Here is a 22,255-nt window from a genome sequence, read left to right on the forward strand (position 1 = left end):
TCCACTTTGAGTTTAACCATAATTTTTGGATATAGTTTCATGTTCATAATAAAAATCATTTTCCTAGAATAAAAACTTTTAAATCAAAGTTTATCATAGTTTTTAATTAACTAACCCAAAACAGCCCGCGGTGTTACTACGACGGCGTAAATCCGGTTTTACGGTGTTTTTCGTGTTTCCAGGTTTTAAATGATTAAGTTAGCATATCATATAGATATAGAACATGTGTTTAGTTGATTTTAAAAGTCAAGTTAGAAGGATTAACTTTTATTTGCGAACAAGTTTAGAATTAACTAAACTATGTTCTAGTGATTACAAGTTTAAACCTTCGAATAAGATAGCTTTATATGTATGAATCGAATGATGTTATGAACATCATTACTACCTCAAGTTCCTTGGATAAACCTACTGGAAATAAGAAAAATGGATCTAGCTTCAAAGGATCCTTGGATGGCTTGAAAGTTCTTGAAGCAGAATCATGACACGAAAACAATTTCAAGTAAGATTTTCACTCGAAATAAGATTGTTATAGTTATAGAAATTGAATTAAAGTTTGAATATGATTATTACCTTGTATTAGAAAGATAACCTACTGTAAGTAACAAAGGTTTCTTGATCTTGGATGATATCTTGGAATGGATTTAGAAAACTTGGAAGTAAACTTGCAATCTTGGAAGTATTCTTGATTTTATGAAACTAGAACTTTTGGAATTTATGAAGAACACTTAGAACTTGAATATAGAACTTGAGAGAGATCAATTAGATGAAGAAAATTGAAGAATGAAAGTGTTTGTAGGTGTTTTTGGTCGTTGGTGTATGGATTAGATATAAAGGATATGTAATTTTGTTTTCATGTAAATAAGTCATGAATGATTACTCATATTTTTGTCATTTTATGAGATATTTCATACTAGTTGCCAAATTATGGTTCCCACATGTGTTAGGTGACTCACATGGGCTGCTAAGAGCTGATCATTGGAGTGTATATACCAATAGTACATATATCTAAAAGCTGTGTATTGTACGAGTACGAATACGGGTGCATACGAGTAGAATTATTGATGAAACTGAACGAGGATGTAATTGTAAGCATTTTTGTTAAGTAGAATTATTTTGATAAGTATCTTGAAGTCTTTCAAAAGTGTATGAATACATATTAAAACACTACATGTATATACATTTTAACTGAGTCGTTAAGTCATCGTTAGTCGTTACATGTAAATGTTGTTTTGAAACCTTTAGGTGAACGATCTTGTTGAATGTTGTTAACCCATTGTTTATTATAAAAAATGAGATGTTAAATTGTTATATTATCATGATATTATGATATATAATATATCTTAGTATGATATATATACAGTTAAATGTCGTTACAACGATAATCGTTACATATATGTCTTGTTTCGAAATCATTAAGTTAGTAGTCTTATTTTTACATATGTATTTCATTGTTAATACACTTAATAATATATTTACTTATCATTTAACATAATTAACCAAGTGTGTCAATATCTTAATATGATTCATATGTACCTAGTAAGACGTTGTTATAACGATAATCGTTATATATATCGTTTTCGAGTTTCTTAAATTAATAGTCTCATTTTTATGTATATAACTCATTGTTAAAATACTTAATGAGATACATACTTATAATAAAATCATGTTAACTATATATATAACCATATATATGTCATCGTACAGTTTTTACAAGTTTTAACGTTCGTGAATCACCGGTCAACTTGGGTGGTCAATTGTCTATATGAAACCTATTTCAATTAATCAAGTCTTAACAAGTTTGATTGCTTAACATGTTAGAATTAATCATGTAAATAACAATTTCATTTAATATATATATAAACATGGAAAAGTTCGGGTCACTACACTTTACTAGTTGATAATCAAAGTTTTGTAACTTTTGGTTTCATTAAAGTAAGGATTTATGTGTTATTACTTATGGTTTAACTTAATAACTCTAGATCAAGACTTTTGAGTCTTGAATCTTCAAGATCAAACTAAGAACATTGTTCTACTACTGATGATCTTAATTAGTTAGTTTATTTTCAAGTTTATAGTTCATGTAAGTGTCAAACCTAAGACTTTGATGTAACTTTGGTTCATCAAACTACATGCAACTCTTAAGTGAGTTGTGCTTCATGTCTTAGACTTGCACTAGTGTTATGATGGTCAAGACTTGGTTAAGATGATGTAAACACATCCATGAGTTGTACTCTTGAAGCTATATGCATCAAGGATGAGAACCATGATGAACATTAAGCACCAAGACCACCGGAACCCTTTAAACTTACTGTTTCTGTCCTATACCTACTGATCTGATGTTTTTGGAACAGACCAGTAGACCTGGGATGTTCTAACCATGATTTTTAGATATAACTCTTCGAGTAGATAATTTTTCATATAAGACTCGTCTTCATCCGAGTTACGGTTTAGGATTTATGGCCCTCCGATCGTCACTAGGTCCTTTAACGTTGTGCAGAAATTTCAGACCTACTCGCACTTACACCGTCGCCACGGTCAAACAAAGATGAGTTAGATTCTGGAATTTTTACCACACTTAAACGACTCATATACGGAGCCATAGCCAGTGGTCTCACCTCTGTTCGGTTTGTGTAGAGGCCATGGTGACTTATCCAATTCAGCCTTTGTTTTAAACTTCGTTCATGAACGAACCTTACTTGTTACCTTTTGTTTGATGATGATTGATGATGAACCTTATGACCTTAATTACATACATATGAACCTTTTTAGACAACTTACTGACTTAGTACTATTTGACTTAGGTTGAGGATTTCGGACCGTTTACTTGCACACCTTTCCCGACTCAACTTAACCGCTACTACATATCATTGTGAGTTATAGCATTCCCTTTTTACTTTAACTTATTTTGGGAACTGAGAATACATGTGGATTTTATTTTTTACATACTAGGCACGAGTACTTAAACTTTATATATGTGTGGGTTATATAACGGCAGAAAGATTCCCTTTAGCTCGGTAACGTTTAATCATTGGTTTATGAACCGGTGAACGCGAATCTTAGATATGGATCCATAGGGTTTGACATCCCTACTCGGGCTAGTCGCGCTAGCAGTCAATGAGTGTTTAATACTTCGTAAGCATACGCACTCGCCAAGTGTACTTTCAGGGGGTATTTTAAACGTTAAGTTAGTTACCAAGTGCCCACGGTTAAGCATATACTTTTACATACTTTTGAACGCTCGTTGTAGCACTGAAATCTCGTGGCCTACTTACATTACTGTTATACTTAAACTATATCTCACCAACCTTTGTGTTGACATTTTTAAGCATGTATTTCTCAGGTGCTTGAGGTTGCTTCCGTTGTGTACTAGTCGTGCTGTAGAACCCGCTGCTTACAGTTGTTATCGCATGACTACTTATCTTGCATTCAAACTTATTTTTCTTTTGAAACTATGTTATGTAACGACCTTTGGGGTCACGTACACTTATTTATTGCTTCTACTTAGTGAAGCATGCTTTTGGATTGTAAAACATTTGACGTTAGTTATGACGTCACCTTTTATTAATGAATGCAAAGTCTGTTTTGAAAACGCATATAGTACTTAACCTTGTAATGATCCTGTTGTTGAGGGTCCGTACACGATGATTTAGTACGGGGCGTCACATTTGGTATCAGAGCATTGGTTGTAGGGAATTAGGTTGCATTAGTGAGTCTAAGACCGACCCGAGTAGGATTCACTAATAGGACTAATCTACAACTTGCTAGTTTACTTGTTTCCGCTGAGCTTACTACATGCTAATGCTTTCTTTTTCTGCTATATGCCGTATGCTACTACATGATATCACTACTGCATGATGCTACTTGCTTTTGATTGCAAGCTACTTTCATACGAATTGCTGTTATTGCCATGCTAGTTACTGTTATACATGATTTAAACTGTTGGCCTATTAATTGCTTGCTTTATGACATACTGACATGGAAAATTTATTTTTCCTTGTTCAGATGTCGGATGTTCCACCTACTGGCATTTCGGGCAGTACAGACTCAGACCCCGTCGCCCTACCTACTGCTACACCTACTGCTGCTACTGCCGATACACCGGCCCCGACACCCACTAGTGATCCCGACGCTTCTACTTACGGAGCTGGTACTAGTGTACCTGTCCCAGTGTCTGCTCCCGGACCCTCGAGGTCACAGCCCCGCATTGGTGGTATTGAGATCCCCGCGGAGTTCGGGGAAGGGCCTTTTCGTAACCACATGCGCACGCCTTACCGATGCACTCCCGATGGACGTTTAGTCGTGATTCCACCAGGCAGACATAGACAGATGTTGGCCGCCTTCGGACGCTTCGGATTACCAGCTCAGCCACCAGTGTCACCACCACACAATTCGGATGACTCATCATCCGCCGATTCTTCATCATCAGACGACTCCAGCGATGATGAGGATCCTGCTGATAGACCTATTCAGGCACCCTCCACCCCGCCGAAGAAGCGGTACCGTTTCGACGGCACCGTCATTCCAGGGGTGAATGGAGGTCGTGCTTTTACTGACGCATTTGGCTATCGTCGTAGGGTTACTGCTCGTAAACGAGTTATGCCATACCCTGCCGACCCACAGATACGTAAGGTTCCCAGTTACGTATTGACTATTCCTGGAACCGTACCACCTAGATTTAGATACGGACCACTTACATCTAGGGATGTACCGTCTACATCCGGAGCTGGACCATCTACATCAGCACCACCCGCACCACCCGCCCCACCTGCACCGCCTGCCCCACCAGCTCCCTCTAGCGAGGAACTGATGAGGGAGATTGAGACTCTCCGAGCTCGAGTCACTGAGCTCGAGGAGCAGTTCACCCGCCTTCACCGTAGGACCTTGTATTTAGATTTCATGATGTAATCTAGATATAGTTTCATGTATTTCATATGTATTGTACGAATTTATTCAGATGTATGAAACTTATTATTATTAATGAATGGAACTTTGCGTTATTTAATTCTTGCACGATGTTCTATTTACATTGCTGTACGATGATTCTGTGGTATTTGTACCTAGATGCATTATTTAATAACATGTGATGTTTTGATTCCATGTTGGTCACTATATACTGTATTATTACTACTTGCATACTGGATTTTGACTTGAGTCAAAATTTTTGTTTAGAATACCATGGCTAATGGAAGATCCACACCTACCGCCGCCCAGATTGAGGAGATGATTAACGAATGTGTTGCTGCTGATCTAGTGGAAAGGAACCCTCAAATTGTACCACCGCCTGTCATTCAACCCGTCCGAGACGGGTGTACCTATAAGGAATTCTAGAGTTGTAAACCGCATAATTTCAGTGGCACTGAGGGACCAGTTGGTCTCACAAGATGGTTCGAAAAATTGGAATCGGTATTCAGAGTTAGCAATTGTTCGGAAGCTAACAAAATGAAATTTGCATCTTGCACGCTGTCTGATGGCGTGCTTACATGGTGAAATACCATGGCCCAAGCGCAAGGAATTGATGAGGCGTATGCTACGCCTTGGGAGGAGTTTAAATGTGCTATGATTGAGGAATACTGTCCGAGGACCGAAATTCAAAAGATGGAAATCGAATTTATGCAATTGAAGGCCGTAGGGAACGACCTTAACAGTTACAATCGTAGGTTTTTGGAGTTGCCTCTTATGTGTCCGACCATGGTCACCCCCGAATTTAAGCGCATGGAGAAATACTTCTCGGGACTTCCTAAGTCCATCAAGGGAAATGTCACCTCATCCAAGCCACCGAATGTCCCCGAAGCAATGCGCATGGCGCATACTCTCCTGAATCAAATCATCCTTGACGAGCCGGAGAAGGCTAAGTTTGAAGCTGGTAGTAGCGAGAAGAGGAAATGGGACAACAACCACAACAATAACAACAATAGGGGTAGAAACTATGATCAAAACCTGGCGAAGCGACATGAAGGGTTCAGGCAAAACAACAACAACCCCAACCCCAACAACAACAACTCCAACCCGAACTACAAGGGCACGCTACCACAATGCAAGAGGTGCTACAATCACTACACCGGGTATTGTAATGCTGTTTGTGAGAAGTGCAAGAAGAGCGGGCACATCGGTAGAGACTGCAAGACTACCATGATGACAGGGAGGCCGAACACCAACGGGCCGAAAAAGTGTTACGAATGCGGGCAGACGGGCCATTTCAGAAACGAGTGCCTGAACAAACGAAAGGATGGCGGACCACCGCGTGCTAGAGCTTTTAATGTTAATGCAAGGGACGCACGCGACAACCCCGACTTGGTGACAGGTATATTCAAAATCAACAATCTTTTAGCTTCCGTCCTTTTTGATACTGGTGCCGATAGAAGCTATGTATGTAGACATTTTTGCGATAAGTTAGATTGGTCGTTAGTCCCGTTAAAAGAAAGTATGCTTGTCGAGGTCGCAAATGGAAAACTTGAAAAGGTTGACCATATTAGTCGTGGAGCTATTATCAACATAGCTGGTACAGATTTCGAAATTGATTTGATACCTATCAAACTGGGAAGTTTTGACGTGATCGTCGGTATGGATTGGTTGAGCAAGATAAAGGCCGATATAATCTGCGGAGATAAAGCACTTCGCATACCACAAGGAGATGGCGAACCACTGGTTATCTATGGAGAGATATGTACCTCGAAGTTGAACCTCATTAGTTGCGTGAAAGCGCAAAAGATTATGAAGAAGGGACGTTTTGCTGTCCTAGCACATGTGAAAGCGGTAGAAACTGAGGTGAAGAGCGTGAATGACGTTCGAATTGTGAACGAATTTTCCGATGTCTTCCTAGAGGAATTGCCTGGATTACCGCCGCAGAGAGCAGTAGAGTTTCAGATTGACTTAGTGCCAGGAGCTGCACCTGTAGCTCGCGCACCTTATAGACTCGCACCTTCCGAGATGCAAGAATTACAGAGTCAACTACAAGAGCTGTTAGACCGTGGATTTATCCAACCAAGTTTCTCGCCTTGGGGCGTACCTGTGTTGTTTATGAAGAAGAAGGATGGATCCTTCCGTATGTGTATCGACTACCGTGAACTCAACAAATTGACTATCAAGAATCAGTATCCTCTTCCACGAATTGACGATCTTTTTGATCAACTACAAGGATCGAGCGTTTATTCAAAGATCGATTTGCGATCCGGATATCACCAGCTGAGGGTGAAGGAAAGTGAGGTGATGAAAACTGCATTCAGGACCCGTTATGGTCATTATGAGTTTCTCGTGATGCCATTCGGTTTGACAAATGCACCTGCCGTGTTCATGGACCTCATGAATCGTGTCTGCAAGCCTTACTTGGACAAGTTTGTTATCGTCTTCATAGATGATATCCTCATCTACTCTAAGAGCGAAGAAGAACATGAGCAACACCTCCGATTAGTGCTTGAACTCTTAAGACAAGAGCAACTTTACGCCAAATTCTCCAAGTGTGAATTTTGGTTGAAGGAAGTACAATTTTTGGGTCATGTTGTAAGCGACCAGGGTATCAAAGTTGATCCCTCCAAGATTGAAGCCATCAGCAAGTGGGAGACCCCCACTACTCCGACGCATATTCGCCAATTCCTAGGTCTCGCCGGTTATTACCGAAGATTCATCGAAGGATTTTCTCTGATTGCGCGTCCTTTGACCGTACTGACTCACAAGGGCAAGAAGTTCATTTGGGAACCCACACACGAATCAGCATTTCAAACTTTGAAGAAGAAGTTAACCACCGCACCTATCCTATCACTTCCTGAAGGCAGTGACGACTTTGTTGTTTATTGTGATACATCGAAGAGTGGTTTTGGTTGTGTACTGATGCAACGATCAAAGGTTATTTCCTATGCCTCCCGCCAATTGAAGATTCACGAGCGGAACTACACTACACATGATCTTGAACTTGGAGCCGTTGTCTTTGCGCTTAAATTGTGGAGACACTATTTGTATGGAACTAAGAGCACTATCTTCACCGATCACAAGAGTCTCCAGCAGATCTTTGATCAGAAGCAACTGAATATGAGACAACGTCGATGGATCGAGACGCTCAACGACTACGATTGTGAACTCCGTTATCACCCTGGCAAGGCCAATGTTGTAGCTGACGCTTTAAGCCGAAAGGAGAGGACGACACCTCTTCGTGTTAGGGCTCTGAACATCACCATCCATTCGAACCTCAACAGCTAGATCAGAGTAGCCCAAGTTGAGGCTCTCAAGGAGGAGAATATATCTCACGAACATTTGAACATACTTGTCTCTCGATTCGAGGTTAGGGAGTCTGGACTCCGATGTTATGCCGGAAGAATTTGGGTACCTCTTTATGGAGATCTACGGAACCTTATACTTGATGAAGCACACAAATCGAGATATTCGATTCATCCTGGAGCGGGAAAAATGTACCACGACCTTAAAGAACAGTATTGGTGGCCGAATCTTAAGAAGGACGTTGCGACTTATGTTGGTAAGTGTTTGACTTGCTCGAAGGTTAAAGCCGAGCATCAGAGACCTTCTGGTTTACTTCAACAACCAGAAATCCCACAATGGAAGTGGGAACGGATAACAATGGATTTCATCACCAAGCTACCAAAGACGGTGGGCGGATACGATACTATTTGGGTTATTGCTGACCGCCTTACCAAATCTGCACACTTTCTAGCGATGAAGGAAACTGATACAATGGAGAGACTTGCTCAGTTATACATCAAAGAGGTTGTATCTCGTCATGGTGTACCTTTATCGATCATCTCAGATCGCGATCCTCGATTTGCTTCTAGATTTTGGCGCTCTTTGCAAGAAGCCATGGGAACTAGTCTCGACATGAGCACTGCATATCACCCTCAGACTGACGGGCAAAGTGAACGAACAATTCAAACCTTGGAGGACATGCTACGTGCATGTGTTATTGATTTTGGAAAGGCCTGGGAAAGGCATTTTCCACTCGCCGAATTCTCGTACAACAACAGTTATCACTCGAGCATTAAAGCTGCACCTTTTGAAGCGTTGTATGGTCGCAAGTGCCGTTCTCCTCTTTGTTGGGCTGAGTTAGGCGAAGTACAACTCACTGGACCCGAGATAGTCCATGAAACATCAGAGAAGATTGCCCAGATACAAAACAGACTCAAGGTAGCCCGTGATCGCCAAAAGAGTTATGCTGATCGTAAATGTAAAGACTTTGAATTCAACGTTGGTGACCGTGTTATGTTGAAGGTTGCGCCTTGGAAGGGTGTGGTTCATTTTGGGAAGCGGGGAAAGTTAAACCCGAGATACATTGGTCCTTTTGAAATTTTGGAGCGTGTTGGACCCGTTGCTTATCGTCTTGATCTTCCAACACAATTGAGCTCAGTTCATCCTACCTTCCACGTATCAAACTTGAAGAAGTGTCTTGCTCCACCTGAACTTATCATACCATTGGAGGAACTTACTATTGATGACAAACTCCACTTTGTGGAAGAGCCTGTTGAAATTATGGAACGTGAAGTCAAGGAGTTGAAACACAATAGGATTCAGATCGTCCGAGTTCGATAGAATGCCAAGCGAGGACCCGAGTTTACTTGGGAATGAGAGGATCAAATGAGACAGAAGTATCCTCACCTTTTCCCAGCTCCTCCATCACCTTCAGCTAAAATTTCGGGACGAAATTTTCTTTAACATGTGGGTAATGTAACGACCCTGATTTTTCCAACGTTTATTTATTAATAATTATTATTATTAATACGTGTGATTAAACGAATGTATGTGATTACATTTACATGTTGCCTTATTTGCCCGTACTTGACTTTTAAGAGCCCGAAACGTCTTTGTGACACACGAAACTTCACGAATAATATTTCTAGATATTATTTGCATTCATGATTAAGTTTTATTAATCATTTTAAGTAACTAAGACTATTAGTTAGTTACTTGGGCTTTAATTGGCTTAACTTGTTATTAATTGTACTTGGGCTTTATTAGTGTTATGGACTCTTGAACTTGGGCTTCCAAGCCCACCCTACTTATGTTAATGGACCTTTTAGCCCATGTCTTCCTTATGTAAGTATCAATTAAAGAGTAACTAGTTAATTTGAACCATTAAGAATCTAGTTAGCTTGTTATCCCCATGAAACCCCTTGCATTAACCACCTTTTGTAAGCTTTTCATGTAAGAGACCAACAAACAAATCCCTCCTCCCTCCCAAGCACCAAACCGTCGGCCATATGGGGTCTAGGGAGAAGTTTTTGCTTCACTTTTTTCATTACTACACTTGCTAGTTTTCTCTCATTCAAACATACACACAAAACACCTACAACTTCCTCTCTTTTCTCTCTAGTTTTTGGTAAGTAACATGAAAAAAAATCCTCTTCTTTTCTTCTTGTCTCAACCGAATTCAAACATTCCATAATCATCATCATACTTTGTTTGTTTTAATCTTTGTTTACTTGTGTTGATTACTAGTAGTTGTTAGTCACTTATTTACTTGGTTTCAAGAAACAAACTTGCTAGTTTCTTTCTTCTTTATCTTGTATTTACAAGAACAAACAAGAACTAAGCTTACTAGTTTATGTTCTACACATGTTGTATCAAAAGATTTAAGTTCATAGTTGTATAAAATCGTTACTTGAAGTTCATGAAGTAAACTTTAAAGTTTACTTTCTAAAGATCAAACTTTGGTTTGAATCTTTAAAGTATGAACAACCATGAACCTTTTCTTGTTTATTTAAGTTTACTACTTCATTTATGCACTTTTGATTTCATGTTGTTAGTTTAAATGGTCAAGTATTACAAGTTAATCTTGATCTTATACTTCTTGAAACTTAAAGTTAACTTTATAAGTTTTCAAGAACATAGAAGTTTAACTTACTAGTTATAACTTCACATACTTGCAAGATCTAAGTTATATAGCTTATGGTCTTCTTATTTTTGTCATAAACAAGAGCTTAAAGGCTTACATACACTTTACTAGTTGATAATCAAAGTTTTGTAACTTTTGGTTTCATTAAAGTAAGGATTTATGTGTTATTACTTATGGTTTAACTTAATAACTCTAGATCAAGATTTTTGAGTCTTGAATCTTCAAGATCAAACTAAGAACATTGTTCGACTACTTATGATCTTAATTAGTTAGTTTATTTTCAAGTTTATAGTTCATGTAAGTGTCAAACCTAAGACTTTGATGTAACTTTGGTTCATCAAACTACATGCAACTCTTAAGTGAGATGTGCTTCATGTCTTAGACTTGCACTAGTGTTATGATGGTCAAGACTTGGTTAAGATGATGTAAACACATCCATGAGTTGTACACTTAAAGCTATATGCATCAAGGATGAGAACCATGATGAACATCAAGCACCAAGACCACCGGAACCCTTTAAACTTACTGTTTCTGTCCTATACCTACTGATCTAATGTTTCTGGAACAGACCCGTAGACCTGGGCTGTTCTAACCATGATTTTTAGATAGAACTTTTCGAGTAGATAATTTTTCATATAAGACTCGTCTTCATCCGAGTTACGGTTTAGGATTTATGGCCCTCCGATCGTCACTAGGTCCTTTAACGTTGTGCAGAAATTTCAGACCTACTCGCACTTACACCGTCGCCACGGTCAAACAAACATGAGTTAGCTTCTGGAATTTTTATCATACTTAAACGACTCATATACGGAGCCATAGCCACTGGTCTCACTTCTGTTCGGTTTGTGTAGAGGCCATGGTGACTGATCCAATTCAGCCTTTGTTTTAAACTTCGTTCATGAACGAACCTTACTTGTTACCTTTTGTTTGATGATGATTGATGATGACCCTTATGACCTTAATTACATACATATGAACCTTTTTAGACAACTTACTGACTTAGTACTATTTGACTTAGGTTGAGGATTTCGGACCGTTTACTTGCACACCTTTCCCGACTCAACTTAACCGCTACTACATATCATTGTGAGTTATAGCATTCCCTTTTTACTTTAACTTATTTTGGGAACTGAGAATACATGCGGATTTTATGTTTTACATACTAGGCACGAGTACTTAAACTTTATATATGTGTGGGTTATATAACGGCAGAAAGATTCCCTTTAGCTCGGTAACGTTTAATCATTGGTTTATGAACCGGTGAACGCGAATCTTAGATATGGATCCATAGGGTTTGACATCCCCACTCGGGCTAGTCACGCTAGCAGTCAACGAGTGTTTAATACTTCGTAAGCATACGCACTCGTCAAGTGTACTTTCAGGGGGTATTTTAAACGTTAAGTTAGTTACCAAGTGCCCACGGTTAAGCATATACTTTTACATACTTTTGAACGCTCGTTATAGCACTGAAATCTCGTGGCCTACTTACATTACTGTTATACTTAAACTATAGTTCACCAACCTTTGTGTTGACATTTTTAAGCATGTATTTCTCAGGTGCTTGAGGTTGCTTCCGCTGTGTACTAGTCGTGCTGTAGAACCCGCTGCTTAGAGTTGTTATCGCATGACTACTTATCTTGCATTCAAACTTATTTTTCTTTTGAAACTATGTTATGTAACGACCTTTGGGGTCACGTACACTTATTTATTGCTTCTACTTAGCGAAGCATGCTTTTGGATTGTAAAACATTTGACGTTAGTTATGACGTCACCTTTTATTAATGAATGCAAACTCTGTTTTGAAAACGCATATAGTACTTACCCTTGTAATGATCCTGTTGTTGATGGTCCGTACATGATGATTTAGTACGGGGCGTCACAGATTACATGATCGCCATGTCGAATGAAAATAAATGATGTAGGACGATACGTAGAACGATGATTATACTCGAGGTACAGATTGAGATGTTGAGGCGTGTGATGTTGAAACTTGGGTTGTTGGTGGTACTGGTGTTGCCGGTGCTGTTGCTGAAGCTGGTAGGTTTTGCACCACGTTTTCCAAATTGATTATTCGAGCGCGAAGTTCGTTGACTTCTTCTATTATTCCGGGATGATTGTCGGACGAGCGGATGAATAAGGTTTAGAATCTGAGTTATGATATAGTCGTGGCAAGATATTCGGGAAATGAGGGTGAAAATAGTATCTCGAACAGGTTCGCCGGTAAGTGCTTCAGGTTCACCGCCAATAGGTGAATTCAGTTGGTGGAAAAGATCGCCTTCTTCACATCTCTATTGATTAAGTTGACTACGAACCCATTAGATGAATTGGGGATGGATGATTGGTTGATTCATTCTGGTTATACTGCTTTCGGAGTTTAGGTGAACATCTATGTCGGAATAGTTGTTAGAATAACTATCAGAATAGCTATCGGAATCTGAGGGACTCGAACTGGTTACAGGATTCATCTCGTACGTTCAGATGAAGGATTTTCGATAAGAAATAGATTATAGGATGTAGATTAGTACCCTGCAATACATAATTTACATATGCATATATAATACTAAAATCCCATAAGTTACGGAGGAATCTACAGAAGTTGTCAGGCAAAGGTAACAATAACAGATACGCTAAGATATGAATTTATCTATACACTGTCTATGCAATTGAGGCAGTAAGACGTGTCTAGACTTTAAGGATGATAAGCAAATAATTTTTCGACACTAAATGATAAGAAAAATTTTTGACATGCAGACACGGTCGAAGTCCAGACTCACTAGTGTATCTAAACAACTATCAGTTAGACACACTAATGCAAGACCTGGTTCGCTAAGACCACCGCTCTGATACCAACTGAAAGGACCCATCCGTATCCATTCGGACGAAGTCCATATCGATTATAAATGATTCACAACAGTTGATTACATCGCGAGGTATTTGACCTCTATATGATACATTTTACAAACATTGCATTCGTTTTTGAAAAAACTATCTTTCAATACAACGAAAGTTGACGGCATGCATACCATTTTATAATATATCTAACTATAACTGATTTAATAATAATCTTGATGATCTCAACGATTCGAATGCAACGTCTTTTGAAATATGTCATGAATGACTCCAAGTAATATCTTTAAAATGAGCAATTACACAGCGGAAGATTTCTTTCGTACCTGAGAATAAACATGCTTTAAAGTGTCAACCAAAAGGTTGGTGAGTTCATTAGTTTAACATAAATAATCATTTCATAACTTTAATAGACCACAAGATTTCATATTTCCATTTCTCATAAACATACGTCCCATGCATAGAGACAAAAATATCATTCATATGGATTGAACACCTGGTAACCGACATTCACAATAAGAATATAAGAATATCCCCATCATTCCGGGATCCTCCTTCGGACATGATATAAATTTCAAAGTACTAAAGCATCCGGTACTTTGGATGGGGCTTGTTGGACCCGATAGATCTATCTTTAGAGTTCGCGTCAATTAGGGTGTCTGTTCCCTAATTCTTAGATTACCAGACTTAATAAAAAGGGGCATATTCGGTTTAATAATCCAGCCATAGAATGTAGTTTTAAGTACTTGTGTCTATTTCGTCAAACATTTATAAAGCAGCGCATGTATTCTCAGTCCCAAAAATATATATTGCAAAAGCATTTAAAAAGGGAGCAAATGAAACTCACGCATATAAATATTGTAAAATAGTTAATAAAGCATTTGCATGTATTCACAGTTCAAAAATATATTTCAAAAGCATTTAATAAAGCAGTTGTAAAAACAGCGCATGTATTCTCAGTCCCAAAAATGTAAAGAGTAAAAGGGAATCAAATGAACTCACCTAATGTATTTTGTAGTAAAAATACATATGACTATATTGAACAATGCAGGATTGGCCTCGGATTCACGAACCTATATCATTCATATATGTATTAATACATATTCTTGAAATCGAACAAATATTTATATTCATAAATATATTATTATATTTAATAGTTTATAGGTTTTGTTTATTAATTAAGTATAGCTAATTTTATATATACCTTAGATGAATAATTAAAATATTATTATAAACATAATAATATAGTGATGTTATGTATATTAAATATGTTTTTATGTAACTAATATTTATTTGATAAAAGTTATATTAATAATAATTAAAGAGTTTGTATTTCTATAATAATAGTAATAGTAATTACTTTTTAGTGATCGTAATTATTGTCATGATAGTAGTAATGTTAATAATAATGATAATAGTAATAATGATAATTTCAATAAGAGTGATAATTTTTACAGATGTTAATTTTAATGATAATACTAATTTTAATAAAAATGCTATTTTTAAAAAAAAATAATAATACTTTTAGTAATAATGATATTAATAATAATACTGATAATAATAATAACAATACTAATAACAATTTTACTACTAATAAGAGTAACTTTAATAATAATACCTTATTGTATATATAATTGATAACCAAAATCTTAAAGTTTAATCCTAAAGCGATTATACATGACTTACATCCATGAAAGAAACATATTAACTTGATATTCATATCCATAGTTTATATATAATAAGTATAGCCATAACCATGAATATCATCATGTCGTTAATCATATTTTTAAATGCTTCATAGTGCTAGTTATATATATTTTCATACTTGAAACTATAATTATATCATATCGTTTATTATCGTTAAACTTTTGATTCGCAAGCAAAGTCATGATACCATGAATTTAATGTAAATTTCGTCAATAATAATACTAACTATAATAATACTTATTATTCAATTACTTATAACAATAATAATCTTAACATTATCATTAATAATCATACTAATGGCAATAATAATAATAATAATAATAATAATAATAATAATAATAATAATAATAATAATAATAATAATAATAATAATAATAATAATAATAATAATAATAATAATAATAATAATAATAATAATAATGATAATGATAATAATAATAATAATAATAATAATAGAAATAAAATGATAATAACAATTAGGTAACTACCTTACTAAGCTTTATAAAAAATTCTGCCACGAGCTGGGCTCGAACCCGCGACCTCCCGTTCACAAACACACCCCATTAACCATTGATCCATATTAGTTTTTCTGAATATATTCCATCCTATATCTATATATGCTTTATCCGATTATTTCTCACTTCATCTTCTTCTTTTCAATTCCAAATTCGACCAGAGGCATAACAATCATCAAAACAGAAATTTTAACTACTCCAAAATCATACCAAACTAATATCAATTGTTTATGTTACTTGAAAACAACAAAAAAATATAAAAAGAAGTTCAGCAGCATTGCTGCTGTCGCAGCAAAAAGAAGAAAAAAAAATATCAAAGTTCGATTTTCGTAGCATTTTAGAAAAAGATTATAACACGAAAAGTTTTTCTAATCATATATAAAAACTATTTGAATCATTAATTGAACTTAAAACCTCAAAACAGATTCGAATTTGATGATGAACATAAAGCTTTGACTTTTTGAAACTTAACTTTGACTCGATAATTCGAACTCGTTTTAAAGAATTGGGATTTGAAATTTTTCAGGAAGATTGAGTAGAAGAAACCTAACACAATGGCATTATTACTTTTTGAAGTTTCTTTCGAATTCGAGTTTTGGGTATAAAGATATGAAGAACAGGGTCGACTTTATTTTCCTTGTTTTCTGTTTAAATCCCACGACTCAATTTGATTACTAGTATTTGTGATTGATACTGATAATGGATACCAGAATAACCCCTCTCTAATTCGAGGAAACTGACTCAAGTATATAGAAAACGTGTGTCGACATCAATCTCCCACAGATATCCATTTAGAAGGGGGAAAAAAAATAAAAAATAAAAAATATAAGACAAGGATGTATAACAGATTGTTGGACACTTCTATGTTGTAATGGCATCTGAAATCGACAGAAATATTCTCAATCAGACAGGAAATCAAATTTTGACATTGGGGTACAATAGACTTTGTTTTTATATATTGGATTTTATATACCATATATAACTAGTTAAAGAAAATAAATAAATATATTACTAATAATATTAATACTAATAATAGTTATATTAATAATTAATAAACACAATTTTAACAACAAAGATAATAATAACTATAATAATAATAATTTAAAAAAAACAAAAATAATAATAATAATAATAATAATAATAATAATAATAATAATAATAATAATAATAATAATAATAATAATAATAATAATAATAACAACATTAATATCCTAAACTACATGTATTAACTTGTATATGTAGTATTAATAATATTCATAATACCTAATGGTAGTATTACTAGTAATAATAATAATACTACAACTTACTAATAATAATGATAATAATATTCAACCAATAACAATTTTTTTTAATGATGATACTTAATAATAATATTAATAATATCAAGTTACATGTTTTAATTCTTTATATCTATATATATAATAATAATAATAATACTTGTTAATGATAATGTAATAGTAATGTCTAATAATAATACAACTTATATTTAAGATATAACAATTTACATATTTCCATTTATATATTAATACTACAGATATTGATATTAAATATAAAAGAAATTATAACAAATATATTTTTAACTTGTAATTTACATTAAATTATAAATTTTATATGATATTATAGATTAAATATTCAATATTCATATTATTTTTTTATATATTACCATATAATAATAATTATTGATAAGAATCATACATATATAGTTTCATATCATATATATATATATATATATATATATATATATATATATATATATATATATATATATATATATATATATATATATATATATATATATATATATATAATCATTTTAATATTACTAAATTATTATTATTAATTTACATGTTTAATTACACACAATTGTTCGTGAATCGTTGGACATAGGTCATAAGGGCCAATGCATTCATGTAATTGTTCCAAAGTTTTCGAGACTCAACATTACAGACTTTGTTTATCGTGTTGAAATTATATAAAGATTAATTTTAAATTTAGTCGGAAATTCCCTAGTCATCACAGGATTCATGTCGTTTCGATTCCCGGAGCCCTAGATATGATCAAAGTGGTATTTTGTTAAGATTGAAAGGTGATTTTTGTATGAACCAGGTTTGGTCCGACTTTGTGACCATATTTTGTGACTTTAGGGTGTGTTAGTGTGTTAGGACTGATGTTGGGGCAAACTTTCATGTTCGGGTCATCTCAATCTGAGCCACGAATCACCCGTTACGTTTAAAACACGTTTTTGATGGAATTAAAGTTCCAAGTAGTGTATTGGCTGTATATCATGACTTGTGAGCTCTTCATGGTGTGTTCTTGAGTGTACCAAAGTGTCGGGTGGTTTGATTAGGCGGAGATATATGTAAGGCTCTCCGAAAACCGACACCCGGGGCTCAGGATACGACCCGATGAACTTTTGATTTAAAACTTTTGACTAATTATTAAACTTATGATATAAATAATGGATTTCAATATTATTTAATTACTTATGATAAAAAAGTAATTATTATTATTTACAACTTATGATATATTTATTATATCATTTAATTAATACTTATGATTTAATTAACATTTTAATTAAACACATGATTAATAATACTTTTATTATTAATGGAAAATACTTATGATAAGTATTAAACTTATATTATGAGATTACTATTATAAGACTTATAATAAGGATTAAGTAATTATTTAATTATTATAAGGCTTAGTTATTATTTAATTATAATTTAATTATTAAATACTTATGATTTAATAATTATGATTAGAAACTTATGATATGATTAATAATTCATTATTAATTAATAATAATTATGATATGATTTAAAATTTATTATTAATTAATAATACTTACATTATGACTAATATTTAATTAATTAATTAAATACTTATGTTATATTAATTGTATCATTTAAACTTATATTAACTTTAATAATTCATTTTAATTTAATTAAACTTATATTGTGACATAATTAGACATATTTAACTTTAATAAACATTATAACTTACATTATTATTACAACTTACACTTTTAAAATTAACGTTGACTATGTTTGACCAAGGTTGACTTTTGAGTTGACTTTCGGTTTACTTTGACTTTTAGTTGACTTTTATTGACTTTCTAAATAAGGAAACTTTTCTAACTTAAAACTTTCTAAAAATAAAAACTTTCTAAATTTGGAAACTTTCCAAAAATAGAAACTTTCCAAAAATAGAAACTTTCCTAAAATAGAAACTTTTCAAAAATAGAAACTTTCCAAAAATAGAAACTTTCCAAAAATGGAAACCTGCTAAAAATAGAAACTTTCTAAAAATAGAAAGTGTGTGTCCGTACGCTGTTCCGATCAAACCATGAATGTTGAGTATTGTTCTATGTCTACTTGCAACATGTACAATAGAAATCATACTAAGAATTGACCTAAGTTAGTTATTTATATTGACCTGCTTTATTTATAGGTCGACGTTGTGATCATTCCTGATCATTTTACTTCGATTGCTGTTCACTTATTTGTATGGTTACTTTGTTTGTTATTAAGGTGAGTTATAGTCCCATTTTCTATTTTAAATCTTTTGAGATGAGAATACATGCAATTTATTTTATATTTTGGACACAAGTGGAGGTTGGTTTAAATTATTCATTGTGAGTTGAACAAAAATATTCCCTAGTCTGGTAACTGTAATCACTGGTTTCTACTGGTGAACGCGAATCCTACGGATAGATCTATCGGGTTTGACAACCCCATTTCGAGCTAGTCGCGCTAGCAATTTATAATCGAAATGTTTAGTACTTGGTAATTTGTTGTAGATACACTTGTTCGGTGTATATTATTTATTGTGTTTGGAAAGGGTAAATAAATGGTTAAGTGGTTACCAGGTGGCTCACGGTAAATGGAATAATGTTTTTATATATTTTCTAGCATATAATTTTGTGGTCCAAAAAGGAGTTTTTATGTTTTCGAACATAAATTTTTACGGTTTAAATTAAATATTGTTTGCAGTATTAAACCTATAATTCACTCAACATTTTTGTTGACAGTTACTCGCATGTTTTATTCTCAGGTTCATGATTGATTGCTTCCGCTGTGCTTAGAGAGTCTGCATATTTATGATGGCAGCTTTTGTTAAACAATAACTTGCATTCTCTTTTGATACATTTAATAGTGGATGCTGTTGATTTTGTTTTGGTCAACTTTTGATTAAGTAATAATGTATGGTTTTTCTAAACTTACATATTTTGGTAGGTTTCCTTTATAGGAAATCATTTTTAAATAAAGAATGCAAGGTTATTTATCAAATTCATATAGAGTTATGATCAAGCTGTGGGACCAAGATAACGATGGTCGTCAAGTGTACTTTGATGGGTCGTTAAAGATGATCACTTTACAAAATTGGAAGTAAGCTAGCAAACTTGGAAGTATTCTTGATTTTATGAAACTAGAACTTATAGAATTTATGAAGAACACTTAGAACGTGAAGATAGAACTTGAGAGAGATCAATTAGATGAAGAAAATTGAAGAATGAAAGTGTTTGTAGGTGTTTTTGGTCGTTGGTATATGGATTAGATATAAAGGATGTGTAATTTTCTTTACTTGTAAATAAGTCATGAATGATTACTAATATTTTTCTAATTTTATGATATATTTCATGCTAGTTTCCAAATGATGGTTCCCACATGTGTTAGGTGACTCACATGGGCTACTAAGAGCTGATCATTGGAGTGTATATACCAATAGTACATACATCTAAAAGCTGTGTATTGTACGAGTACGAATACGGGTGCATACTAGTAGAATTGTTGATGAAATTGAATGAGAATGTAATTGTAAGCATTTTTGTTAAATAGAAGTACTTTGATATGTTGAAGTCTTCCAAAAGTGTATTATTACAACATAATACACTACATGTATATACATTTAACTGAGTCGTTAAGTCATCTTTAGTCGTTACATGTAAGTGTTGTTTTGAAACCTTTAAGTTAACGATCTTGTTAAATGTTTTTAACCCAATATTTATTATATCTAATGAGATGTTAAATTATTATATTATCATGATATTATGATATATTAATATATCTTAATATGATATATATACATTTAAATGTCGTTACAACGATAATCGTTACATATATGTCTCGTTTCGAAATCCTTAAGTTAGTACTCTTGTTTTTACATATGTAGTTCATTGTTAATATACATAATGACATGTTTACTTTTCATTTATCATGATTAAACATAGTGTAACAATATCTTAATATGATTCATATATAATTAGTAAGACGTTGTTATAACGATAATCGTTATATATATCGTTTCGAGTTTCTTAATTCAATAAACTCAATTTTATGTATATAACTCATTGTTAAAATACCTAATGAGATACTTACTTATCATAATATCATGTTAATTATATATATAATCATATATATGTCATCATATAGTTTTTACAAGTTTTAACATTCGTGAATCACCGGTCAACTTGGGTGGTCAATTGTCTATATGAAACCTATTTTAATTAATCAAGTCTTAACAAGTTTGATTGCTTAACATATTGAAAATATTTAGTCATGTAAATATCAATTTCATTTAATATATATAAACATGGAAAAGTTCGGGTCACTACAGTACCTACCCGTTAAATAAATTTCGTCCCGAAATTTTAAGCTGTTGAAGGTGTTGGCGAATCTTTTGGAAATAAGTGCGGGTATTTCTTCTTCATCTGGTCTTCACGCTCCCAGGTGAACTCGGGTCCTCTATAAGCATTCCATCGAACCTTCACAATTGGTATCTTGTTTTGCTTAAGTATTTTAACCTCACGATACATTATTTCGACGGGTTCTTCGATGAATTGAAGTTTTTCATTGATTTGAATTTCGTCTAACGGAATAGTGAGATCTTCTTTAGCAAAACATTTCTTCAAATTTGAGACGTGGAAATTGTTATGTACAGCCGCGAGTTGTTGTGGTAACTCAAGTCGGTAAGGTACTGGTCCGACACGATCAATAATCATGAATGGTCCAATGTACCTTGGATTTAGTTTCCCCCGTTTACCAAATCGAACAACGCCTTTCCAAGGTGAAACCTTAAGCATGACCATATCTCCAACTTCAAATTCTATGTCTTTTCTTTTAATGTCCGAGTAACTCTTTTGTCGACTTTGGGCGGTTTTCAAACGTTGTTGAATTTGGATGATCTTCTCGGTAGTTTCTCGAATTATCTCCGGACCCGTAATCTGTCTATCTCCCACTTCACTCCAATAAATCGGAGACCTGCACTTTCTACCATAAAGTGCTTCAAACGACGCCATCTCAATACTTGAATGGTAGCTGTTGTTGTAGGAAAATTCTGCTAACGGTAGGTG

This window comes from Rutidosis leptorrhynchoides, chromosome 4, assembly GCF_046630445.1.
Source record: "Rutidosis leptorrhynchoides isolate AG116_Rl617_1_P2 chromosome 4, CSIRO_AGI_Rlap_v1, whole genome shotgun sequence".
Classification (NCBI taxonomy): domain Eukaryota; kingdom Viridiplantae; phylum Streptophyta; class Magnoliopsida; order Asterales; family Asteraceae; genus Rutidosis; species Rutidosis leptorrhynchoides.